The 25,560-nt window shown below is 40.8% G+C and overlaps 1 protein-coding gene across 3 annotated transcripts in view; it reads left to right on the top strand.

Moving 5' to 3' along the window:
- RORA (RAR related orphan receptor A) overlaps positions 1 to 25,560 on the top strand; it is a 179,929-nt gene that overhangs the window by 111,897 nt on the left and 42,472 nt on the right. Inside the window, exon 1 of one of the 3 annotated variants that reach the window (XM_032622208.1) lies at positions 130 to 364. The exons of the other annotated variants lie outside the window; for them this stretch is intronic. The gene's annotated coding sequence lies outside the window, so the exon portion shown is untranslated. Of the gene's footprint in view, positions 1 to 129; positions 365 to 25,560 lie in introns of those variants that run through there. 3 annotated transcript variants of the gene reach the window in all.

Here is a 25,560-nt window from a genome sequence, read left to right on the forward strand (position 1 = left end):
GAAGGCCTGCGGAAGGCTGTACCTGAGAGGACAAAGTGAAGGCTGGATGTACTTCAAGCCCACAGAGTACTGTGAGAGCATTTTACCCAATCCTGAGGGCCGTGATCACAGTTCGATAAATATATAGGCCATTGTTATCAATGTGTGTACTCGCCGTATTGGAAGAATTTCCCGATGACAACTCAAGAGTGAACCGCAGTGAATTAAAACCTATGTCCTCTGATAAACAATGTCTGTGATGTCGCCACACAGGAAAAGCCACGGTTTGAACCTCTGGGAAGCCAGTTTCCTACATTTACTGAGAGTCCTGTATCCCCCAAGCACTGTACTATCTCATTTCGTTTTTAGGACACCATGAGATGAGGTGAGTGGTAAGATCCCCCGTAAATAAGACTTTTAAAAATTAGGAAAAAATGAAGCCTCTTAATTTGTTAAATTTTCTCTTTGCTTTTCCACTGTTTGTACAATTTTCCCTAGGCTATGGGATATGGTAAAGAAGAAAAATATATATGAAAATATCAACTTAAAAAACTCTTCTTATGATGTGCTATTTATATTTACAAAGAATTTTTGTAAAGAAAAATCTTGAATATTGATATAATTTGCATCTGCATCATTCTTTGAAAAACATGAATTAAGGTGTTTAAAAAAAAAAAAAAAAAGATCCCCATACTACAAGTGAAGAAACCGAAGCTGAAGGAAATTTTCCTAAGATCTATTTGTGTAAGTGGCAGAAGAGAAATCCTAAGTGTTCTTTAGCACTACTAAAGGAGCTAAAATCTCATGAAGCTTCCCTAATCAAACTCACAAGGTAGACTTCATTTTGAAGTGAAGTGAGACACCTTCTAAATGAAAGCCTGTTTAATATCTTCTATCCATTAGAATAAATGTACACTTCAGCCACAATACAAGGAGTGGAATCCCACATGGAAAACCGCAGGCATATCCAGTTAGGCAGAGGAGCACAAAAGGCTGGGCAGTTGTCTGGCACACCTGGTATTTGCATAATCAGGATCTTGCACGTAGTAGGTATTCAGCAAGTATTTGTGGTTTGTTTCAGGAACAGGGATTTTTGTCTGAATATTTGAATACTCACCTCATTTCGGATTTGCTTCGGTAGGCTGACTCTGTGCTCACTTTGGGAGAATTTCAACTTCTATGGACATAGTTTTGGATTGACATTTACTTTCCTTCTGTTTTTCTTGACCCTTTTTAAAAATGCATTGGTATTTTACGATTTGGAATCTATGGAAGGGGGTCCAAAACCTTGGGAGCCATCTTGTGGTTAAAGCATCTTCCTTAAGTTTTCCTGCATCTACAGCACTGGGTGAAATTCTTGTGTTCATTTCAAAGTTAAAGAGTTTAAATTTTTCTGTATTACTTTTTTATCACAATTGCAATTATGTCTCAATTATTTATAAATATTTGCATTTTCCAATATTAAAAAAGTACAAATTAAAATCCTGTGTATGGAAGCACTTGTATTTTAAAACATTAAATGTTTTAAAACATGTGTGAAGATGTATGTATAAAGGCATGTACATATTTAAAACTTTGATTATCTCTAGGAGTGAAGACTGTGAAAACATATTTTTTATACTTTTGTTTATTTTCTAAATTCTGTCCAATAAGCCTGTGTAACTTTTAAACGGAAAGAATATTTAGCCTAAAATTGCAGTTAAATATTAGCAGCTGCTGCTAAGGGCAAATCAACAAATTGTCCAAGCAGCCACATTAGAGGGAGGATAACTACTTGAATCTAGTTATTAAGCACAAATATTAAAAAAATGGCATGGCAGCTCAGTTCCTGTGTTAACAAAATATTAAGGGTGTGGCTGGGGCAAGTTGACCCTGGTTGGGTCACATGATTTTTTATTGTTTCAGAAAGCACTCTTGGAAACAAAAAGAAAAGCAAAAGAAGAGAAGAGAAAAAAAAAAACTTAAGCACTCTTGTTACTTGGTGTTTTTTAAGTGACATACATCGTAACATATAGTCAGAGTGCATTTCGTGGCTGTATAATCATTTTCAACCTAAATCTCCTTAAGTCAAATTCTCTAGAGAGATTTAAAATTAATACAGTCTCATAGGAAACATAATAAAGACTTGCTCTGATAAACTTATTGCTTTGCCAGATATGAATGACACATGATTGGTTGGCGGGGTCCGAAATGAACTCAGACCACACATTCAGGTCATTCACAGACATCTTGTTATAACTTAACCCCTTAAGAAAGATCAACTATAGTAACTTTTGACTATCTGTAACAAAATAAAAAAGACAGTAGCCAGAATTTATCAAGTCTCTATATTTGGCTTGGAATATTTGGGGGGGAATCATAAAATTTGTCTTGCTAAAGTAATAGCGAATCAATTTGCTGTTCCTTAAAACATATCTACTCGAAGGCATTGAGAAGGATCTGAGAAACTTTCTCAAACTTAATGTGCTTTCGATAATTATCAAGCCCTGATGCCAGTAACAGAAAGGTGAGTGTCATACTCTCTGCACACACTTTCTCTGGGTATCTTGAAGAACATGGTCTTACAGTCACTCTGTTTGCCTTCCTACGGTAGCAGTACTTCACCTGTGATAAATCTGTCCTCTTGCGACCTCTTTTATCAGGAACCATCTGAGGCCTTAAGCGGTAAGCAAACAGGCCTTTGGGTTGCCAAAACAAGAGTCCCAAATTCCAGGCACAACAGCTCATGTACTTGACTCAGAGGAAATCCCTGTAGACACGAGACATCCTATTTATAATTGGTCTTTATACAGGTCCTCTATATAAAGTTTGGGTGTCAGGCTGGGTTCCAAGCACATAGCGGATTCTAAGATGAAATATTAGTTATAAGTAAGAGTGCCTCATGACATGTAGCATATGGCTACAGATGGAAGGAAAACAACTGATAAAGGGGAAAAAACTGTAAAAGGGACAAGAGACTAGGGCATTTAGCTTTGGGGCAAAATGTCATATAAACCTTAGAAGGCCCTCAGAGTATTACAGCATATAAAATAATTTTGTGCTGTTTTGATAAGTTTCTAATAAGTTTTAAAAATAAGTTTTGAAATACTACTTCATCATCAAGAAAGAGTAAATTATGTTCCAAATACTCTAAGAAGAAGAAAAATATATCATGATTTTAGAAATATTCCATAAAAAAGATTTACGATAACTACCCCCTTTGTTTTGATGTGCTTGCTTGGATAAAACTCCAGCTATGAGAAAATTTAGCTTTACTTAGTAAAGCTCTAATCAGCTGAGATTCATTGCCGTTTGCTCTGGTGATGCTCTAAAACACATAATGTTCACAAAAGTTTTCTGCAGGTAGGAGAATTTACTTCGTTGAATTCTTTGAGAGAACTATGTAGAAAATGACTACTTGTTTCCAATTTGCAAGATGTTTCTCTTGTAGCCCAAGGACATATGCTCCCGATGAATGGTGGGCTTGACAGGCTGGAGGATGGAGGACAGAATTTCGTGTGTTTATCCTCCCATCCCAGAGTTTTAACAGTTGACTCTGGTTATTTAAACTCAAGCAAAGCTGAGCTTGTACTTCATTACATAATAGTACAAAGTTAGTTACTTAGCCAAAACACAGTGTTCACTACCCTGGCCCTTCCTGTCATGTAACCACGACCTCTGTGATTTTCGCTGCTTCCAAGTGAAGGCCAAACCACATCTTACACATTCTCTTCTAGGGCCGAAAAGCCCCACTCTCTAGTTCCCAGGTAACCATAACGGTTGTGTTCAATTTAGATCTTACTTAATTAAGAAAGTGGGTTAATTTTAGATATGACTATAGAGGAACAATGCACATTCTTCCATGGCAACTTGAACTTCAGCCTTCCCAGAATCAAAGAGTACTGGCCAGAAAGAATACTTTTTTTGGTAGCAAAAAAATTATTCCTGCCAACAAGGAGAAGGAGGAAGAGGAATTTCTTTAGAAAAAAGGAGAAAAAGACATCCAGTGACAGTGGGAGTAAATCAGAGAGTCGTCGGAATTGGCCATTTAAAGGGTATTTATGGGGTACTTATTGCTGTTCAAGCATTTGGGGATGTTCATTTGGAGATGATACAGAAATATATGCTCCAATAAATCTGTTCCTTGTCATTTATCGTTGAATTAGGGTGGACATACAAATGTTCCTGGGGGGAAGGTGGGAAGGCAACATGTTCACAAAAGGAGGATAAGGAAGTTCACACTGGCTTCATGAATGGTGGTGGGAAACATCTGTTGTAATTTGCAAGGTTTCTTCATTTTACAAGACTTTCAGGAGGATGTAAGGTTTGAATCAAACGTAGCCTATGGCAGAACCCGAAATGATGGGTAGAGAGGGGAACCCATGAACTTCTAGGCGTAGAGGACCTCATTAGTGGCCAGTGGATTTGTGGATGCTGACTTGGCCCACAGCACTTTCTCCTACCCCACCTACTCAGAGTGTGGGGAGTAGTCAATGGCACTGTCTTCACCTACAGAGTAAATGGAACCAAGAAGATAGCCTGGATCCTCAGAGTAGGAAAAACATTTCCCTAAAATATTTAGAGGAGTAATACAGAACTTGTTTTCAGATAACTGCCTTAGTTCTCTATTTTTTTTTTTTTTAAGTTATTTTTGGCTGCATTGGATCTTTGTTGCTGTGCACAGGCTTTCTCTAGTTGTGGCGAGCGGGGGCTACTCTTCGTTGCGGTGCGCGGGCTTCTCATTGCGGTGGCTTCTCTTATTGCGGAGCATGGGCTCTAGGCACGCAGGCTTCAGTAGTTGTGGGACACGGGCTCAGTAGTTGTGGCTCGCGGGCTCTAGAGCGCAGGCTCAGTAGTTGTGGTGCACGGGCTTACTTGCTCCGCGGCATGTGGGATCTTCCCGGACCAGGGCTCGAACCTGTGTCTCCTGCATTGGCGGGTGGCTTCTTAACCACTGCGCCACCAGGGAAGCCCCTAGTTCTCTATTTTTACATGATGTGCTCGTGAAATAAGAGGGGCCTGGGAAGAGGTGAGGATCAATGGTATAAATTCAGAAGTTGTTACTTAGGCCAGATTTTTTTCCTCCCTGTTCCTATTCATGAAACTATCCATAGCACCTTCAGTTTTGAGGATAGATTTCATTTGGAGATGGCGAGGGAACAGAGAGCCTCCCACGCACAATTGGATGCATCTAAAGGAGAGCGAGCATGAAATAAAGATGAGAGACACCCAAGAGGTATCCCGTTTTTTTTCCCCTAAACACTCACCTGAGATGCCAGATGCTCTAAAAGCGTTCATTACAGATAATGCGAAACCCCTCTGTTGTCTGTGCTTCTTGGGCACATAGATGGACCCCTCTTTCAAGTGGGGGAGATTTGTGTAACAGAAAGAAATAGCAGAAAATAGGTCAACAGAGTCAAGTGACCCACACAGATGGGTGCTTTGAGATGTGTAAGCTGTGGTTCCAGAGTCACTACCCAGATTCACTTAAAGTAAAGGCCGGAAGTGGAAAAATATTCTCTGGGCAGGTGGGAGAGGGGAATATGGAGAAGTAGGTTATCATTCTTCTTTCAAGTAACTACTACTTGAAACATTTTTTTAAAGTTTCCTTCAAGTCATTTTGCTCATCAGACGACAGTATTTCTCAGAAAAGAAGCAGAAGAAAATGTCAAGCAAAGTGAGTGTTCTCCCAACCTTCCCTCTCTTCCCACCTGTGAACACAAAACAATTCCTTTGTCCTTTATTGGCCCCGTTCTGCTTGGATATCGCAAAGTCGTGCAGTCACATCTTGTTTGAAACAGTAACCTAATACCAAACAATTTAAACACAGCCACTAATCCTTTTGAACAAGGCTGTGTTGGCAATTATGAAACAGGGCAGACGTTGGCAAGCGCTTTTGGAATAATTATAGGGTTCCTTGAGTAGTACAGTATAAATAATTGCGGGTTCAAAAGCAGTATTGTGAGCAGCAATTTTTACTAAAATTCATATTTGCTCCTTGAAACCAATATACGTCAAGAGTGCCTTGCTCCCACCCCCATGTCTCCACCTTGAGATCTCAAGGGCTTTGGAAGCTTTTGATTCCATTGCACTTTTAAGTCAGCAAGGCAACTACAGGGCACATCTGGGCTGTAGTGAACAAGGGTAAGAGTGATGCATTTAATAAACGGGCATGAGTGAAGTAATGAAACTCTTCCAGCTCTGGCCACCCGGCATGCTCCCAGGGTACTGGCATGCAGAAAGACCATTTTGGTACAGAGAGAAGCTAAGAAGTGCAGTGGTATCACTTTTGCCTGGCAAGTAGGGCACACCAAAGAAGATTATCGCCTCCTCTTTGGCTGATGATGGTGTGACTGCAAGGCACAGAGGACTGAGGCATGTCCACTGCGGAAACTCATGGAGATAATACAGCTCTAAAATAGCCACAGAGACTTATTAAAATATCTGTTTTCCTCTCTGTGGAGATTCTCATTTTATCCTATGCCACAGGAAAGATGGGTAGGGATGTCAGGAAAGTAGGGGGTGGGGCTGGGATGGGGGTGGGAGAAAGCCAGGGTGATGGAGGGAGCTGGGGTTTTTTTTTGCTTTTTTTTTTTTTTTTTTTTTTTACATCTTTATTGGAGTATAATTGCTCTACAATGGTGTGTTATTTTCTGCTTTATAACAAAGTGAGTCAGTTATACATATACATGTGTCCCCATATCTCTTCCCTCTTGCGTCTCCCTCCCTCCCACCCTCCGTATCCCACCCCTCTGGGTGGTCACAAAGCACCGAGCTGATCTCCCTGTGCTATGCGGCTGCTTCCCACTAGCTATCTACCTTACGTTTGGTAGTGTATATATGTCCATGCCACTTTCTCGCTTTGTCACAGCTTACCCTTCCCCCTCTCCATATCCTCAAGTCCATTCTCCAGTAGGTCTGTGTCTTTATTCCTGTCTTACCCCTAGGTTCTTCATGACATTTTTTTTTTCTTAAATTCCATATATATGTGTTAGCATACGGTATTTGTCTTTCTCTTTCTGACTTACTTTACTCTGTTTTTAAAGGGCTCTGCTCTTGGGGTGAATGCTGAATAGAGGCCTTTCTTTTTCCAAGTAGGTGACTGTACGTGGCATCTTCTTGTCTTTCTCTTGATCCTAGTGGCTTCTCTTACCCAGGCTGAGAACTCCCCTGAGATGTTCACATCCTGAATGTTTCTCACCAAGCTAGCTAGTGTCCTCAGATAATGTGGTTTTTGTTTCAATTGCTGTTCCTGGTTTCTGCTCTCTAAAACCCTTTTAAACCATATTTTCCATGATTGTTCAGTGCTGGCTTTGGTATTTAAATAAGGCTTTCAATGGGTCATTAGCCCTGTAATTAATTCCAGCTATTTTTAAATGGTGCCTTGGTTATTAAAAGAGCTGCCATATACTCAACAGCCTTGTCTTTCTTGAAGCATCCCTAAGCATTAGCTGATCTTTCCCTTTTTTTAGTGCCAAAAATATGGTAATTTTTTTTTTCTCCTTTCAAGTATATTCTTCATGGGTAGGAAGAGTCAAACTTTTTGAAGGAGGACAGAAAATATTGAGCTGTTACACTTCTGCATGACAGCCTCGGGCTTTTATTTTTCTTTCAGATGATCTCAGCAGATAACCATCAAGGACTTCCTGTAGGCCAGGCCCTGCCTTATGTATTTTTCACTTATGTTTTTAAAATCAAGATTGGTAAATCACAGGATTTGAATAGAAAGTGATTTTATGGAGAAGAAGTGGCTGGAACAAAATCACTTTAGCCAGTTAGTTACAGATCTAGAGTTAGAATCCAGACCACCTGACCCTTAGCCCCTTCTTTCCGTTTCTTTGTGCTTTGTTATGTAATATTAACATAGCTGTTGATCTCTGTGACACTAGGAGAGGCTTACCGATTCTAATATTAGCACCAGTGAGCGTGGCCCCATACCCTTGGCAGACAGCACAGTCAACCACAGCACAATGCATCACAACCAACATCTCGGGGATCCACTAGAAATCCATCTGACTTGGAAAATGAGCTGAAACCCACTTGCCACCTTGACCTTATAGTAATCCCAGGATAAAGCAGTGATGCCTGGTTCAGAAAAGCAGATGGAGATTAACTTTGATTATTGAGTATTATCTGAGATCAGATAAAAATACCAATAGCTCATACAATAATAGTTAATAGGGCTACCGTTGTGTGCCAGGCACTGAGCTAGTTGTTTAGATGTCTTCTTGCATTGAGCCTCCTAACAACCCTGTGAAATCGTTACTATTACCTCCACGGTACAAATTACCATGAAGTTAAATAACTTGCCCGTGATCACTGAGCTAAGAAGTGGCCAGCTCAGCTTTCGGACCCAGGTCTCTCTATCTCTAAAGCTACTCCTTGCCATCTGACAGCCCACACAGGGTATCCATGTTCTGACCACTTGTGGACCAGCCCTCGATGTCAGAAGAATATTCCTACATTTCTCGTCCTGAGACTCCCCCTTGCCTCCACCCCCAGCCCCAGCCTTTTTTCTTTCAATCCTGTGAGGTTCTAGTAAATGGAGTTCCGAAAAGAATGCTTGCCCCAAGTGATTTATGTTTGTTTCATCTTTTCTGATAAATTAGGAATCCTTTCATTTATTTTGGTTCTCGCCATGGTTTCCATTGCTAGAAGGAAATGCCTAGGACTGTCTAGGATAGCTTTAACAACCCTTTCATCCCCTCTAGGGTACCAGAGAGTACATGCTAGAAGCAGGTGATAGAATCTCTAATTTATTCATTCTTTTGGAGCCCCTGCTGTGTGTCAGGCACTGAACTAGGCACTGGGGATATTGGATAAGGAAAAAAGACTCATCCCTGCTCTGTACCCCTTCCATTCTCAATGTGTGGAGACAGCTAATAATTATGTAGCATTCCAGGGAGTGATAAATGCGATGAAGAATGAATCCAAGTATTATAATGGTAGATGACTTGGGGGTAGAAGGCTAGGAATGCCTCTGGTTTTTTATTTCCTGTGGACCCTAGCACAAATATTAAGGGAGACTTTAAAAGGCAAGTTAAGCTTCTGTATCTCTAGATGTGTCTGCAGTGCACAGTGGCCAGGACTGAGACTGGGGGAAAATGTCCAGTGGACACAGTTTTATTTCGATATAATCTTCCTCTTTGGTACCACCATCATTTTTTCAATCTGCCGGGACCTTATCTCCCTGATAGCTCTCTCCACCCTCAGCTGCCCGGCATTGTGTCTGTGATGCCAAAGCTCTTTGTGTCTCCCTACCACCACCACGGTGAACCATGAACGGTCCTGTGTTTTGTGTCATCAAGGTCAGGCCCCCTGCGGCTGCCAAGCCCTTGACTAGCCACCCTGATAAATTAACCTCTGCTCACTCCTCCCAAGTGAGTGATTTCTGTTGACACTGGTTCTGTTCTTTCATCTGTGAGATGGGGAGGTTGGGGTAAACCTAGTTGGAAAGATGGCAGGAGAGTGAGCACATGTGGATGGAAATCTCTCCTGGGTTTCCCACCAACTTGGTAATCTCGGGATGGTCATTTTACCTCTCCGAGCCCCAGTTGTCTTGGCTAAAGAGTCAGGCGTGTGATTGGGTGATCTCAGAGGTCTTTACCGCCTGGAATTCTGTAATCTGAAACGTTAGGTTTAGCTCTTTAGAACACACTAAACAAAACAAAAGCTATGATTCACAAGAGGTGAATCATACCTTTATTGTCTAACCCAGAGAAGGAGTTTCAGACGAGGAAGGGGGCCAGCAAGGTATCATTGCAAGGGCAGTAGGAGAAATTATTTGAGGTTTTCTAACTTCCCTTCCTGAGAACAGTCAGTGTGATGGAATCTTATTGAGATTGTTAATGAAATGAGAACCGAGATGACTCTTCATATACCCAAACTATGTTTAATATATTAAACCTTGGAAATAGCAGGTTTTACTTAAGTCTGCCACATCTGCTGACCAAGATGTGGGAACTGAGCAGAGGCCAGAATGAGCCAAAGCATCAAACTCACTTACTTGTGTAAGTGACCAGCTCCTCCTTCCTTGGTGTCTGTCATTGTACTCCACATTGAGATCAGAGTGGTAAAGCCCTTATGCAGTATACGTTTCCTTTTGCCTAAAAGATATGAGATTATCAAGACAACAGGCAAGGGCACTGAATCACTCTTACCAGTACTTTCCAAATGCTGAAGATAAATGCATCGTGGATCTAGTCTACAAGGGTATATCAGTGTGTTGCGTATGCCTTGTATAGCTATAATTATCACTCAATTGATAGCACTTATGGAATCCTGAGACATCTCCTTGGAGAAATCTGAAAGATGAAAAGATGCAATGTAATTCATAGCTGTCTTGTCTTCTTCTAAAGGTGTTGTTTTAGTGTGTTAAAGAACAGGTGGTCCACACAGCGCATCTTCTGCTCAGACTAAATTAGCAGGAAGAGCAGCAAAACCAGTGTGGTTCTGCAGAGTGCTCCCCTTGTTTTCTGTAAGTGTGGTAATGATTTCACACAACTGAAAACTTATTTCTGTAAGCCTGTGTTTGGTGTAATATTGAGGTGTTAATTCAGTCATTCATTGCTTGAACTGTTATTGTTTTAGAATTAAAGCAGCATTATTTAGATTCCTTCTTCATCTCTTTTGAGAGTCACCATTTACCTGATAATATATACCCCCATTTACATCTTTTTCTGACTGTCCTTGAGAAAAACAATGTCAAGAAAAAGATTAATTCTTTTCCAGTGAAAGCTTATTATACACTGACAATAACTTTAATCTCCTTAATGTCCAAATGAAGAGGATTGATAACTGATAACACTTCCATTGATGTTTTCCAGAAATGATTCTATAGCAAAAAAAAAAAAAAATTTTACTGCCTTTTTGGTGAGCACTAAAGGAAGAAACCATTGATACATAATTATAAATTCTTAGCCTTTAAACATTATTTTTTTGAAATGAATGTGTTGTGAATTTTGAAACTTTAGAATGCCCATCCAGATTTCAAGCCTTAGATATTCCTTGCCTATATTTTTTTACTAGGTCAAAAGCAGCTCAAATATAAACAGTTATGTCCTTTGGTCATTTAGGTTTCAAATATCAGCTATATTTTGTTTTATAAAGTGATCTACGTTGTCCTTGTGAGTTCATTCATGGCTGGAAGAAAATCAGACACTTTGTATAAAGCAAAACTTGCAAAACCCTGGAGTCCTATTTGTGGCTGTTTCATAATACAAGTGATAAAATATAAATTTTTGTTTGTTTTGTAGATTAGAAAGGACATGGGAGAGGATGGAGAGTGACACTGTAGTTTGAATTTATAATTTGAAAGAAAGCATAGAAAATAAGTGATATAAAAAGATTACCATAAAAGTATCACCATTTTGCCACCCACCCTGCCTCCAACACCCAGGCGATCTGTGAGAATTCACCTTGGCTGTTTAAAACTCATTGCAATTAAAAAGTGATATTAAAAATAGTATAGTACCACTTTAGCCAGTACAACACATATGTGATATCCCGGGAAATTGCAAAACATCTTCTAATCCAAAGTTTGGTACCTTGCTCTTAGAGTTTTGCAACCAAGGAATATAGCAAATTACTGTTTTACATTTTCACCTATTCCCTGATGCTTTGCTTGTTTCCTAAATTAATTCATGGGCAATGCATGGCGGGAGGAAAATAAAGAAAGCAAAATACACTGATGATATGATAGCAAATACCACTTCCTAACACTACCAACCTAAGACAATAGCTTTATTTTCTTCTCTCTGGTGCCCTGCTTGATTGCATAGAGCAAAAAAATAGATGGCAACTGTTTTCTAATGTACCGTTAATTCCCTCCCAACCCAATATGCTTAATTCCTCACTCTTCATACCTTTGGGATGAAGTATAGTGTTTTGTTGCTTGTTTACAGTATAGTCAGGCAACAGACACCGTACATAAAAGGTGCTACATATCATCAAACATATCAGGAATGCCAGAGAGTTTTGCTTTCATCAATAAGACTGTTACACTGTACATATCAAGAAGTTCAAGGGGAGCAGTGTAAAGCTACTCTGCTGTTGTAATATTTTTATCCACTACATTTTTTTTTTTTTTTTGCGGTACGCGGGCCTCTCACTGCTGTGGCCTCTCCCGTTGCAGAGCACAGGCTCCGGACGCGCAGGCTCAGCGGCCACGGCTCACGGGCCCAGCCGCTCCGCGGCATGTGGGATCCCCCTGGACCGGGGCACAAACCCATGTCCCCTGCATCGGCAGGCGGACTCTCAACCACTGCGCCACCAGGGAAGCCCCACTACATTATTTTTGAACCAACTCTCTGTACCTTTAAATGTAGTATTCATACTTCTTGCCTTCCAAAGTTTGAGGATTTCATCATTCACTTGCGGTATTCCTCAGAAAGGAACACGTTCTCTTGTGGAAATTATTGGCTAACATTAGCAAATTCAGGCCACCTGTTCATTGAAGAGTGTTGTATTTATTGGAGTACCTAGAATGGATTGCCCAGAGGTTCTCTTTTGGAAAAGTGCCAGCACAGTGCCCGAAATACCAGAGGGTGGGAAAGTCGTGGTCTGGACGGGGAGTGACTGCTGCACTCATGAAAACAGTGTTTGCGCGTGGCTGACATTAATGACAACCGAGGGCTGTGCGCTCACCGAATGTTTTCATTTCAGAAGAGCATCAAAACCACCGAGTCCTTTCAAGTCATCTTCTTTTACTGCGAAACCAGAAACCATGCCGACAGCGACTTCCAGTAATAACCTGGGTCCCAGCTGCAGGCTGTATTGAACTGCGTGTCGTATAATTTTCTAATTTGTGTGTAGGTAGTTGTAGCGAACAACTTAGTTTATTTCAGAGCATGACATCAGAAAGCACATTTTAATGCAGCAGTGATGGGTCATGAAGTCAGAATTTCCACAGAATCTGCTCGAATTGAACAGTAACATAAGGAGGAGGAGACGGGAGACTCAGAGGTTCCTCCCAAAGTCATTTACATTATTAGGTAAGGAGGCTGATTTTAGTTTAACAAATGTACTAGAAGGTATGCTTCCACGGGAACTTTGCCCTGTCAAAGCAGTCAACCGGAGAGGCTAAACCTCTGTACCTAAAACACTGTCACGGCCCAAAAACTAATATGTGATTTCTCTTCTGGAACCTCTTTCAACTCCTTTAGCAAAGTTTTAATGTTCTCCATAGTGACCACTGTTCCTCTGAAAAAGTGAATTTGATTTTTGAAAACAACCAACAGTTACTGCGAGGAATAAAGAGAAGAAACCAAGCCAGGCTGTTTTCCTTTAAAAAAAAAAAAGTGACTCTAAAGTGACAAAGGTGTCTTTCTCCTCTCATCTCATTGGCACTGAGAGCAGTTGCCAAAGAAGGGACTCAAAGTAGTCCTGTAGCAACGACAACATCACTACTTTGAAGATCAGTGCTTATTCTGGGGTAGAGGCTGGTGCCAGTGATTTTGCTGGAAGAAAATACCGGCCACTAATTTTCTTCCTCCAGAATATTAATATGGTAGATAATGGCCACAACAGAAACAAAGGATGGTCAAAGGCCATCCTCTGCCACAGCACAGGAACACCTCCACACATCCAGTATGTGTCCAGGAGCCAGATGACCTTACCCTGATCGTACATGTTTTCGGTTGTGTCAGAATTACTATTCCCCTGACGAACAAAATTGTACAGCAAGTGTCAAAGGTGGGGAGTCAAATGGAGGAAAAACAAAAGGGAAACTCCTGCCCAGGAGGACCATGGAATGGTGACTTTCATTGTCATAATCTGATGGTGGTCACAGGAGAATTCTGACTGCAGCCAGCAGTTGAGAAATCACTAAGACGAAGCAGGGTTTGGTTGTGGGGCAGCTCGGTGCTTTTACTGCAGTCAACACAGAGTTCCGTGGTTCCGGGCTGGGTGAACCTCACCTACTCGGCAGGGTTCAAGACAAGGGCACCCTGGGGAATTCGATGGAAACGTGAGTTGTGGCATTGAAGTTTTCTCCATGAGAAGTCCTTTGGAACTACCCATGTTTTATCCTGTTTTGCAGTTTGGTGTGTTTGGGTGTATAAAAATGGGCTTTCTTAAAGTTTCCTTGCTTTTAATGTCTGTGAAATGCTACTGGATGGTATGCAGAACTGCTACCTATCTTCTTGTCCCTATGCCTTTCTCGCAGGGGTTGTTTTGACTCGTTGCAGTTGGAGAAAAACAACCACATGGGAGTGAAGGGAGCAGCAGCAGAGTCCTGGAGGAAGCATTCTTACATCTGCCCCTCCTGATCTCAAACCCCTTGGCTCACTAAGCCCGCTGCTAAAGTCTTTGTGACTAATCTCCCCCAGTTTAGCAATTACTCTCTCCATAGGCTGACCAAACATTAATTCAAATAACAATTAATACGAATTTAAATTCCTAGATTATTAAAATACATCATTCGTTTAGGAACTAAAACCATCGGGGTTTTTAGCTTTCTCCTATATCATCCTTTCTTCCTCCCCGTCTCGCGATTGTAGTTGAATAGAACGTGGGCCTGATAAAGTCAGCAGGGATGGAGAAACCACACAGCTGTTTATCAGGTTAGACGAGGAGTGAAGAAACGTGGTATCCAGTGGGGTGAAGGCTCCCCAGCCCTTTGACCCTTTGACGTATGTTAGACTAAAGGCAGCCTGATCACCACTTTCAAATTTTGGTTTTCTCCATTTTAATCTCTTCCTGAAAGCCCCTTTAAGGAAAGCCCCTGGAATGACGCAATATAAAAGTCACACAGACCTTTTTTTTTTTTAAAACATCTTTATTGGAGTATAATTGCTTTACAATGATGTGTTAGTTTCTGCTTTATAACAAAGTGAATCAGTTATACATATACATATGTTCCCATATCTCTTCCCTCTTGCATCTCCCACCCTCCCTATCCCGCCCCTCTAGGTGGTCACAAAGCACCGAGCTGATCTCCCTGTGCTATGCGGCTGCTTCCCACTAGCTATCTATTTTACGTTTGGTAGTGTATATATGTCCATGCCACTCTCTCACTTTGTCCCAGCCTACCCTTCCCCCTCCCCGTATCTTCAAGTCCATTCTCTAGTAAGTCTGTGTCTTTATTCCCATCTTGCCCTTATGTTCTTCATGACCTTTTTTTTTTTTTTTTCAGGTTCCATATGTATGTGTTAGCACATGGTATTTGTTTTTCTCTTTCTGACTTATTTCACTCTGTATGACAGACTCTAGGTCCATCCACCTCACTACAAATAACTCAATGTTGTTTCTTTTTAATGGCTGAGTAATATTCCACTGTATATATGTGCCACATCTTCTTTATCCATTCATCTGTTGATGGACACTTAGGTTGCTTCCATGTCCTGGCTATTGTAAATAGAGCTGCAATGAACATTTTGGTACATGACTTTTTTTGAATTATGGTTTTCTCAGGGTATATGCCCAGTAGTGAGATTGCTGGGTCGTATGGTAGTTCTATTTTTAGTTTTTTAAGGAACCTCCGTACTGTTCTCCATAGTGGCTGTATCAATTTACTTTCCCACCAACAGTGGGAGAGGGTTCCCTTTAACCACACCCTCTCCAGCATTTATTGTTTGTAGATTTTTTGATGATGGCCCTTCTGGCAAGTGTGAGAGGATATCTCATTGTAGTTTTGATTTGCATTTCTCTAAAGATTAACGATGTTGAGCATTCTTTCATGTGTTTGTTGGCAATCTGTATATCTTCTTTGGAGAAATGTCTATTTAGGTCTTCTGCCTATTTTTGGATTGGGTTGTTTGTTTTTTTGATATTGAGCTGCATGAGCTGCTTGTAAATTTTGGAGATTAATCCTTTGTCAGTTGCTTCATTTGCAAATATTTTCTCCCATTCTGAGGGTTGTCTTTTCATCTTGTTATGGTTTCCTTTGCTGTGCAAAAGCTTTTAAATTTCATTAGGTCCCGTTTGTTTTTGTTTTTATTTCCATTTCTCTAGGTGGGTCGAAAAGGATCTTGCTGTGATTTATGTCATAGACCGTTTTGCCTATGTTTTCCTCTAAGAGTTTGATAGTGTCTGGCCTTACATTTAGGTCTTTAATCCATTTTGAGTTTATTTTTGTGAATGGTATTAGGGAGTGTTCTAATTTCATTCTTTTACATGTAGCTGTCCAGTTTTCCCAGCACCACTTATTGAGGAGCCTGTCTTTTCTCCACTGTATATTCTTGCCTCCTTTATCAAACATAAGGTGACCATATGTGCATGGGTTTATCTCTGGGCTTTCTGTCCTGTTCCATTGATCTATATTTCTGTTTTTGTGCCGGTACCATACTGTCTTGATTACTGTAGCTTTGTAGTATAGACACAGACCTTTTTAAATCATTGCACTCTCTATGCCTGAGAACTCCCTACCTTACTGATGCAATTATGTTTTTGCAAAGTGCGCTGAACTTTGGTATAGGTTCTCAAAGAATATTTGTAAAATTATGCCCGAAGAAAACATTCTTTGAAATGAATTAGTAATGTCCAAAAGTCAAGAAAGAAAGGAAGGAAGTAAAGAAAGGGAAATAATAAATTCACTTTAAAATGAACTGTACTGTCTAATTGAGCAATGAAGTGTATCTCTTGAGCACCATTTAGCTCGACAGACCAGAAGAGGGGAAGGGATTGCTCTTTCATAGATGAAGTAATTCACTCTCAAGAAACATTTTGAAATGGACTGATATTTCTCTGGTAGAGTTACCTGCTTTGGTAAATTTTATGGTAAAGTAATCAGTTCATCTTGTCTAACTGACAACTCAAAAAGCTGATTCCAAGAACAGGAGATTGGCTTCAATAGAAGTACTATTTGTTTATTTTAGAGGGTGGGGATGGGTAAGGACCCGGTCAAGCTTACTCTCCTGACTTATTTTAAAGGATGTTTTAAATGAATAATAATTCCTCATAAGTCATCCTTCTGATTATTGGTGGGTGTGTTTGAGGTGTGACTGATTTTTTAAACAAACCTACCAAGGTTATGCACCTAAAAAAATCCTGTTCCATTCAGAATTTCAATTTGAAAGTCTGTACACTTATGCAACTTATTTTTTTCTAAGCCTTAATTTTTTTTAAGCTCCATTTTTTGGAATTGCTTTCAGTGACTGGTTTGGTTTCCCTTTAAATAACAGGAAAGGCAAGAAGATCAGGGCAGGTCATGGTGAGTAGTTAGGTTGATTTTCCTGGAGCACTGGAATGACTCCAGTCACCCCTCTGGGCATTGGTTCCTCAACATCTCACAGGGAAGGCTTCTGTCTGATGAGTACATTTTGGTGTTACCACCAGACCTTGCTTCAGAATTTACTTCTCTATGTCCTAATGGTCCCTGACATGGCCTTGGACTTGGTCCTTTACATTTAATGCCTTAGACAGTTATAGCTGGGAACCATGTAGCTTGAGGGCCCAAAGTGCTTCATTGGTGGCGACGGTTTTGTTTTGAAAAACACATATCAATGGGAAATAGATTTGCATTACTGATGCTACCTGCCAAGGGCTTTGCCTCTGTGGATTTAAAGCAAAACGTACCTATTGTGGGCTTCGACAAATAAAAAGCACCAAGCCCCTGCACAACCAAATAAATAAATAAATATGTAAAAAAAACTGCACCTAATTCTGTCCCAGAACCGTCAATTGAAATTGTTTACCTTGAAAGGAAAACCAAATACTTTATTTTCCATTCACACCATGTTAGCATTGTGCTGCCCTGTCTCTTCTGTCAATATATGGCAGGGTGTGGTATTGAAAGGAATTCTCTTTGACAGTAATAAACACTATTTTTTTTTTTTTTTTTTTTTTTTTAGTAAGGCCAAAAAAAGGAGGGGACAGGTGTGTAGAAACAGAGTGTTCTAGCTCCAATGGGTATTATGCCGGAGCTTTTACTCTGGACCTTGACGAGAACATTTCAGTGTGTTCCCTTGTCTAAACCAAAATGCAATTAAAATGGGCAGAGTGGTTGCCAGATGGGCTTCTCTGTCACAGTCTGTGACTACTTTTCCTGACTAGTGACCCCTGGTGGGTTTCACTATTGAAGAGATCCCAACTGTTGGGGAAATGACTGTTCAACTCGCTCGCAATCATCATATCACCGTGTAACATAGCAGGACCGGATCTGGCAGTTTATCTGGTGCAACACTACACCTAGGGGCAGGGAGTAGCTACAGTATTCCCTAAGAGGGAAGCTGAGCCCTGAAGAAAGAAGGTCACAACGTTTCACACGTGTCTGGTAAATTTCACTTGCTAGCAGGTAGTTTTAGAAGCTTTGGAACCCTGCAGCTGAGTCCCTTCCCTACTTCACCACACAGCTTTTAGAAGCCTGGCTCCCACTTCCTCTGCTTACCACCTCTTCAAGATGCCAGCCTTGCTGTGGGCTTTACTTAGAAAGTGGGGGAGCTGCTTAATACCCAGTGGTTTCTTTCCGTCATGCTTTGTACCTGCTTAGTGTTACTTCTCATATTAGGCCTCTGCATTAGAAACAAAGCCGCTGGGACTTCCCTGGTGGTGCACTGGTTAAGAATCCACCTGCCAATGCAGGGGACACAGGTTCAAGCCCTGGTCCGGGAAGATCCCCCATGCCGTGGAGCAACTAAGCCCGTGCGCCAAAACTACTGAGCCTGCGCTCTAGAGCCTGCGAGCCACAACTACTGAGCCTGTGTGCCTTGAGCCCGTGCTCCGCAACAAGAGAAGCCACCGCAGTGAGAAGCCTGCGCACCGCAACTAAAAGTAGCCCCCGCTACTAGAGAAAACCCGCGCACAGCAATGAAGCCCCAACACAGCCAAAAATAAAATAAATTACTTTTAAAAAATTTAACAAAGAAAGCCACTGAACTCCATGTCTTTATCTGAAAGGAATATAATGACCTATCCCTCTTCAATCCTCTTGCTCATTCCCACAACTCCAGTAGCAGCTCTTGCCAAATACTACTGTCCTTGAAAGATAGGTGGTGTTGGTGATGATGATGATAGCTCATGTTTATTGACCCCTTACTATGTGCTATGCACTGATTCTATAAGCACTTGGTTACCCTATAATAAGGACGTAGGGGTTATTTTAAAGGCTAGGAAAATAAGGCACAGAGATTAAGAAAGCTGTCCAAGTTCACATAGCTACTAAGTGACAGGGCAGGGATTCAACCCCAGCCTCTAGCACTTGCAAAGTAAGCCTCTCCACTTTACTTCAAGGTTGTACTTTTCTTTCTTCTTTAAAAAAAAAAATGTCCACTATCATCCTTAATTCACATACAGTGAAGCTAATGTAACAAGATGACGTGGGCCAGTGGGTTCTGTGTACCCTCTTGTCATCCGTGGTGCCTAGTCGTGCAGGTTACCAGCAAGTGGTGGTAGGACTTACAGCTGGAGAGACCTGTGTGTAAGGGTATGGAATGTGTGTGTGTGTGTGTGTGTGTGTGTGTGTGGTGATTTAAGATGGTAGCAGCCATTGGCATTAAAAAGGACCTGCTATTCTGAGCTCTGGCTGTGACAGTAAGATGCGCCTGTAGCAGCTGTTAGCAATCAGAGTGTCTCCATCTGATGTGAAATGTGCTGCCATCACTTGTGAAGTGGATTTCAAAACCTCGCCGTCCTGAAGTACCAAAGTGTGTGAATGGTGCACTTTTACTGCAAATTAGAAAGAGTCATTTATGCCAGTGATAGTGTCACACTCACTCAAGCTCTCTTTAAGTGACAAAGACGCACATTGCCAAGTGCTGGCTAGCTGATAGGCGTATGTGCAGGACAGTCATAAAATGTCATCTGAAATGTTTGTCTGCAGGCAAAAGGAGCTCCTCGGATTGGAGGAGCAGAAACTGAAAATGGAAGAGGAAGGACAGGGTTGTGAACCTTATTTTGCTATCTTTCCATGGCTGTGGCATTCTTACCCCACCCCTAGTGCATGACTTACATAAAGATAGATAGTTTCAAGGTAAACCCCCAAGATATACATTTTCTGTTGTAGGGAAGAATGACATTCATTAGGTGTTACGGTCTGGGAATTGATGCTTAGATGTCAGACCTTCTTAAAATAAATCTGACAGTCTCTAAGCTTGGTCCAGAGCATCCCCTCTCCTCCTGTCTCACAACTACTTAATATCCTCAAGGCCCTGCTGCCTTTTTCTGTATTTGCCTTTCCAGTGAAGAAATAACTAGAAGCTCCTGCTTTCCCCCCTTGGGAATAGACATAGAAAACAACTCTACTTCAGCTATCAGCCCGTATTGTTATCCATTGTCTAGTTGATGTTATGTATTATAACTAAGAATGGAAACATTTCTTTAATAAGCAAGTTTAAAGAACACGTGTTTAGGTAGTCAGAAAAAACTCCTTCGGGCACTTGTCTGGTCATTCCTGTGTCCAGCTAAACTGGTTGTCTTAGAAAAGCATTATAAAAGATAATTTTTTTTTTTTAAATTACCATTGACCTGCAGTCTAGAAATACGTGATTGATGTTTTCAAAGGCTGAGAACTTGCCATATCTGTTGTTTAGACATCATTGGCTATGTCCTGGAAATTGGAGGTGGAGAATCTAGTAGAATTTGTCTTCTAGGAATTGGTCACTCATCCTTCAAGATCTTAGAATCTTAAAACAATTAGTGTGACAACATCTACACTTCCGCTTCTGGCAAGTCTAAATAATTTGCTTGTGATTTTTAACAAAAACCAGACCTTTCCCTGGTCTCTTGCCCAGAGTTCCATTCTCCTTATTAATTCTAGGGAGACTTTGTGAAGTGGGAAACAGCACAAAGGTAGAATGGGGATCTGGGCTGTGAGATAGTCCTCACCCACTCAAATGACCTGTGGACCAAGAAATTTTTGGTATCACCAGTCTGTGTTCCTGTGGCTATGGATGTGTTGTCATCTTAGTTCTCAATGGCTTAACATAGAGGAAAGCAAATGTATTTTCAAGGTTTAAAGTTGCAAGTTATTTCCAGTTTTTTTGCCATGAATCCAAACAGTTTGGTTAGGGAATATTTCTTAAATGACATGGTCTAATATTCAATGAACAGTAATTGATCTTCACAAAAACTACCTAAGCTAATGGAAAGAAAGAATAAGTTCCTTTGCCTGGTGAGCTATGATGACTTAACCTGGATTCTTGTTATTTTGACCCACTTCTGCACATCTTCAGCAGGTGATGGCACCGTTAAGGAGTATAGAAATTGTGCAGTTACAATTAGCAATCAGTAGCTGACTTTTTAGGCAGGAGACTTTGGCCCTTTAAAGAGAATTCTGAGACGAACAGAATATTTGGATTGATTTATTCAGTGAAGTATGATGCTATGTGCTAAGCATACAATGGACCAGACTCATAGGAAGCCATAGAACAAATAGATTTAAACAGATATCCTACTTGTTTTAAGACCCATTTCTGTGTCAATGGATTTTTCTGTCTTTGGACTTTGTAATTGAATCACCAGGTTTGTTTCTTTTTGTAACATTCTGTATATCCATTGAAAAAATACAATCTTGTAAATTGAAGTACCAAGATCATACAATACCTGTAAGTTGAGGTGTGCATAGGTAGGTGCAAAGTTAAGAGGGCTGTAAAATGGAGTGCTTATCTCTTGGGCTTAGGTGTGAGAATTTGGGGGTAATGGTGTAAAGTAAGGTTATTTCATAAAACGCAGTAAGAGTAATTTTGATGTTTTTGGTAAAGCAGAAACTAGATAAGATCTCCAGATTTGGTTTGGTTTTAAAGATGTTCTTCTCTGTTGTTGTGAAAAACAGACTTTGAATGATGAAAGCAAAGAGCTGACCCCATTGCTCTCAACTGTGAGCAAAGGAAGACGTAACCTAAATGTGGCACAATTGCTCTTGTTAAGGGAAAAAAAGGAATTGGTATCTAGAGTGAGGTTGATCGCTAGAAAAGATTAGCTGCAGTTCTGTGAGTCAGATGACATTTTTTTGGGTCTAGTATTATCCAGAATTATATAAGGGACACATACCTATTGTTGGAAAAGAAGTTTTTAAGAAACTCTCTTGATCATAATCTAACAACTTAGTAAGATCAGATGGATTCTTTTTCCTGCTGATATGAAATGGCTTAACCCACCCTGAGAGATTCAAGAGAAGGATTTTGATTAGACATTTGTGATTTCAAGGTCCAAGAATATCTGCAAGAACTTCATATTGAAGAAATGTGGTTAACTCTAGAATCTTAGAAGGACCTTGAGAATAATTGAGAATAATTGGCTGAATGGCCAGTTACCTTTGTCTTAGTCCCTGATTTCACATAACCCCAGAAATCCTCAACAACAGGGATGCTCCGTTGTTCACAAAAGTGATAGAGATTAGATTAGGAAAGACCAAAAAAAAAAAAAAGAGAGAGAAAAGTATTTGTATTGCTGTTCTTAATGGCATCATCTTTTGTTGGGTGAGAATTTCTTCAGTATTTGACCTACTGGATAAGTGAAGTGGAGTATGAGGAAGCAGCTTCTCTTGCTGTTCAATAATTTTATTCAAGGTCTAATTGGTCGCCAGGTAATTATCAAAAGAGATAAAGAGTATGTTGCCTTAAATTGAGGTCTTCTGTGCATGACTATGTCGTAGGAGAATTCTAGAGAGAACTGGATCTAAAAATCAAAGCCCTCCACTGTTCCTCTATATGAAAAATCTGTTTCTTCTCTGATTTGACAGAATTTCCCCATCTAGGGACAAAAGTACTCATTGGGATTTTGCTTTTAGCAGAGATACGTGTGCATCAGGGAACGCGAGTCAGTTTCTCTGGAAAGCTTAATCCAGTAGAGATTGAAACATATTACAAAGGATTAATATTCAGTTCCCATTGTCAGAACTACCTGCATATTCACAGAAAGCCACATGACAACACATACTTGTCTTCCTCATTCTTCAGATATTTCCTGCGTACACAGCTCAGCTTTCTCTGAATTCATATGGGCTTTAACTCCTAGGCTCCTAAGTCTCACATGTGTAAAGCCTGAAGGAAATAAAGTTTCAAAAATCTAGTTTTGTCATATTTTAGCTTTAGTGTGCAAATGCTTGATCTCTTGAAGAGTTTGAGGTGTGTTTATGTGTATGTATTCGGCAAGTATATGTAACACTTTTTATTTTAAAAAATGATTTTTAAAAAGCTGTTACATTTTCAGCAGAAACCACAATCCAGTTAAAGCTTTTAAGAAGTAGCTTTAAACAGTATGTAAGTTGTAGGACTTTGCTGGGGGGAGGCAGAGTAAGGTAGAGGACCTGTTTTTGGATGGCTGTAATTTGACAGGGTCCTTTGAGTCAGACATGAACTTAATACCGAGGGTCAGAATGCCGGAGGGCAACCTGTGTGTTTATTGTGTATAACAAGTGAGAATCATACCATTTCCAGGATACCTCTGCAAGACAACTGAAGCCCTGGTGAAGGGCTTAAGTTCAATGACTTTGCTTGTGACGGCTGTTACAGAGAGGTGACTTCTCCATCTATGTGCTTTTTCTCTGAAGCCGAGACAAAGATAGTAACCTCTGGACCCATGAGTCCCTCAGGAAGGCATTTTGGAAACCAACAATTAAAAAAAAAAGTTTGAGTCTCGTTAGCAGATGAAGATTACAATTCTGCAGATTTTTCTTTATTCTCTTGGTGGCAGAGCCTGTAGTGGGTAGTAAGGGCACAGCGTCCTGGTCCTTGCCAAGAATGATATGCCAAGCTTCCTAAAGCTTCCCATCTATATAGGTCTTTTCATCTTCAAAGGGCTTTCTGAGCATTCGTTTACCACCACCTGCCTGGGAGATAGGAGTTATTCCCATTTTATAGACGGAGGGAGTGGAGGTGTAAGTGACTTGCTTGAGGCCACTCAAGGAGTTGAGGGTCAGAGGGAAACGCAGGAGTGCCAACGCCACTTTTTAGCTGGATCAACCTCCAGCTCTTTCTCTCTCGTGGCATTTCCCCTTGAGAGCCCCAGATTGATGATAACGTAAATCTGAAGTCATCAAATAATCCTGAGCAAAAAGAGACACCAAGTCTGTCTTTTTTTTTTTTTTCTTTGGTGGCTGCCTCTACAGTTAAACCCTGGGAAACCTAGACCTAGAGAAGAAGCCATTTAACCCTCCTGAGGTTCACTTTCCACATCTATAGAATGGGGCTAATAAGACCCATCTGCCTACTTCAGAGTTGTTGTGAACACCAAAATCAAAACAGGGTAGTGAGGACAAAAACTTTGAAAACCGTTACAGAGCTCTGCAAATATCAAGCATTATTGTTGTTGCCAGAAATGACCACAAGACTGCTCTACCAAAGGGGTAGGACTTTTCTAATTAGGGGGCTAACTGCTTTGGTGATGTTCAACTAGGATCGAGTACTATCATGAAAAAATCCAAAAATCAGTAGAAGAAAAGACTGTACCAGGGACACATACCAGTATTATATTTAGTATATATTTAGTAGAAAAAAATGGCAGAACATGTTGATTTTTAGTTTGCAGTGTGTAGCTGGAACTCAGCCCTCCCCACCCAGGATGCCTATTGAACATGCCTGCACTGTGAAACAAAATCCATGTTATACTCCAGGCCTTAGGTCCAGGGACAGAGTGTGCCAAACTGTTTGAAGCCCACAGTCTGTTCTTCCACCATGAAGATGTATTGCGAGCTCTCTGCAAACCCTGCTGGTGGCCTGGGGCCTCCAGCAGCAGCGCTGAGAGAGTAGAGAGAGAAAAAGGCTCCCTCCCTCCAAGCTGTTCCAGCCACTCAGCAGCAGGGCTCACAGGCAGGCGAATTTCAGCCCCTATTTTTGCCCCCTTGGCTGAGCCCCATGGGGCAGAGTCCTTGGAGACCCTGGAACTAGAGGTGGCCAGACCCAGAGGGGCTACAAAGCTCTAGAAATCAGGAGTTGCCGAAGTCCCTCCAGGAAACCAGGTGAAGACTCCCTACTCCCCACCCCCCACCCCCCGCCCCCAGCTAGCCTTGACACACAGGCCAGACTGCCATCCAGGCAGCTGCAGAAGCCTTTAATACCCCAGCAGTTTTAAACAGGGGATAAAATAAAGTGACTAATCCATAAAGGACTCAAGCCATTTTGCCGAAAATAAAATCAAGCCTTAGGGTTTTTCTTTTTAATCTTTATTGGTTTTTCTGCTTACAAAAGTAATACATGCTGGTTGTAAAAAAATTCAAACGTTAGAAAAATATGTTAACATAGCAGGTGAAAAGTCCTCCATATTCTCAGCCTTCCAGGAAAAACACGGTCAGCAGATTGGTATAAAGATAGGGCTTTTTTTGTTTTTTGTTTGTTTGTTTATAGCAGCAGTTCTTGACAGTTTTTGCAAGACACACAAAATTGCTTGGCATTCCTATGTGTGACATAGTGTCATGGGTGTACCCAAGGTTTGGCCATTTCCTGGCAAGCCAGCAGTAACCCCACCCTGTTCCGTCCAATTTGAGAAAGCATATGGTTGTGCAAGTGAGCTAGAGTGAAAGATCTTATGGGGATGATCTTAGGTCCATGTTAGTTTATTTTTTTATATGAACCAGTAAAAAAACTTTATTTTTTTTTTTTTTACTATTATTAGCAACAAATGCCTTGTGACACATCCCACACTGATTACAACATGCTGCTATGTTGTAGCAGTTAAGTGCCAACGTTGTAAAGGATCGCTGTGGTAGCTAGTATGAACTGCCTGTCATAT

Source organism: Phocoena sinus, chromosome 2, assembly GCF_008692025.1.
Source record: "Phocoena sinus isolate mPhoSin1 chromosome 2, mPhoSin1.pri, whole genome shotgun sequence".
Classification (NCBI taxonomy): domain Eukaryota; kingdom Metazoa; phylum Chordata; class Mammalia; order Artiodactyla; family Phocoenidae; genus Phocoena; species Phocoena sinus.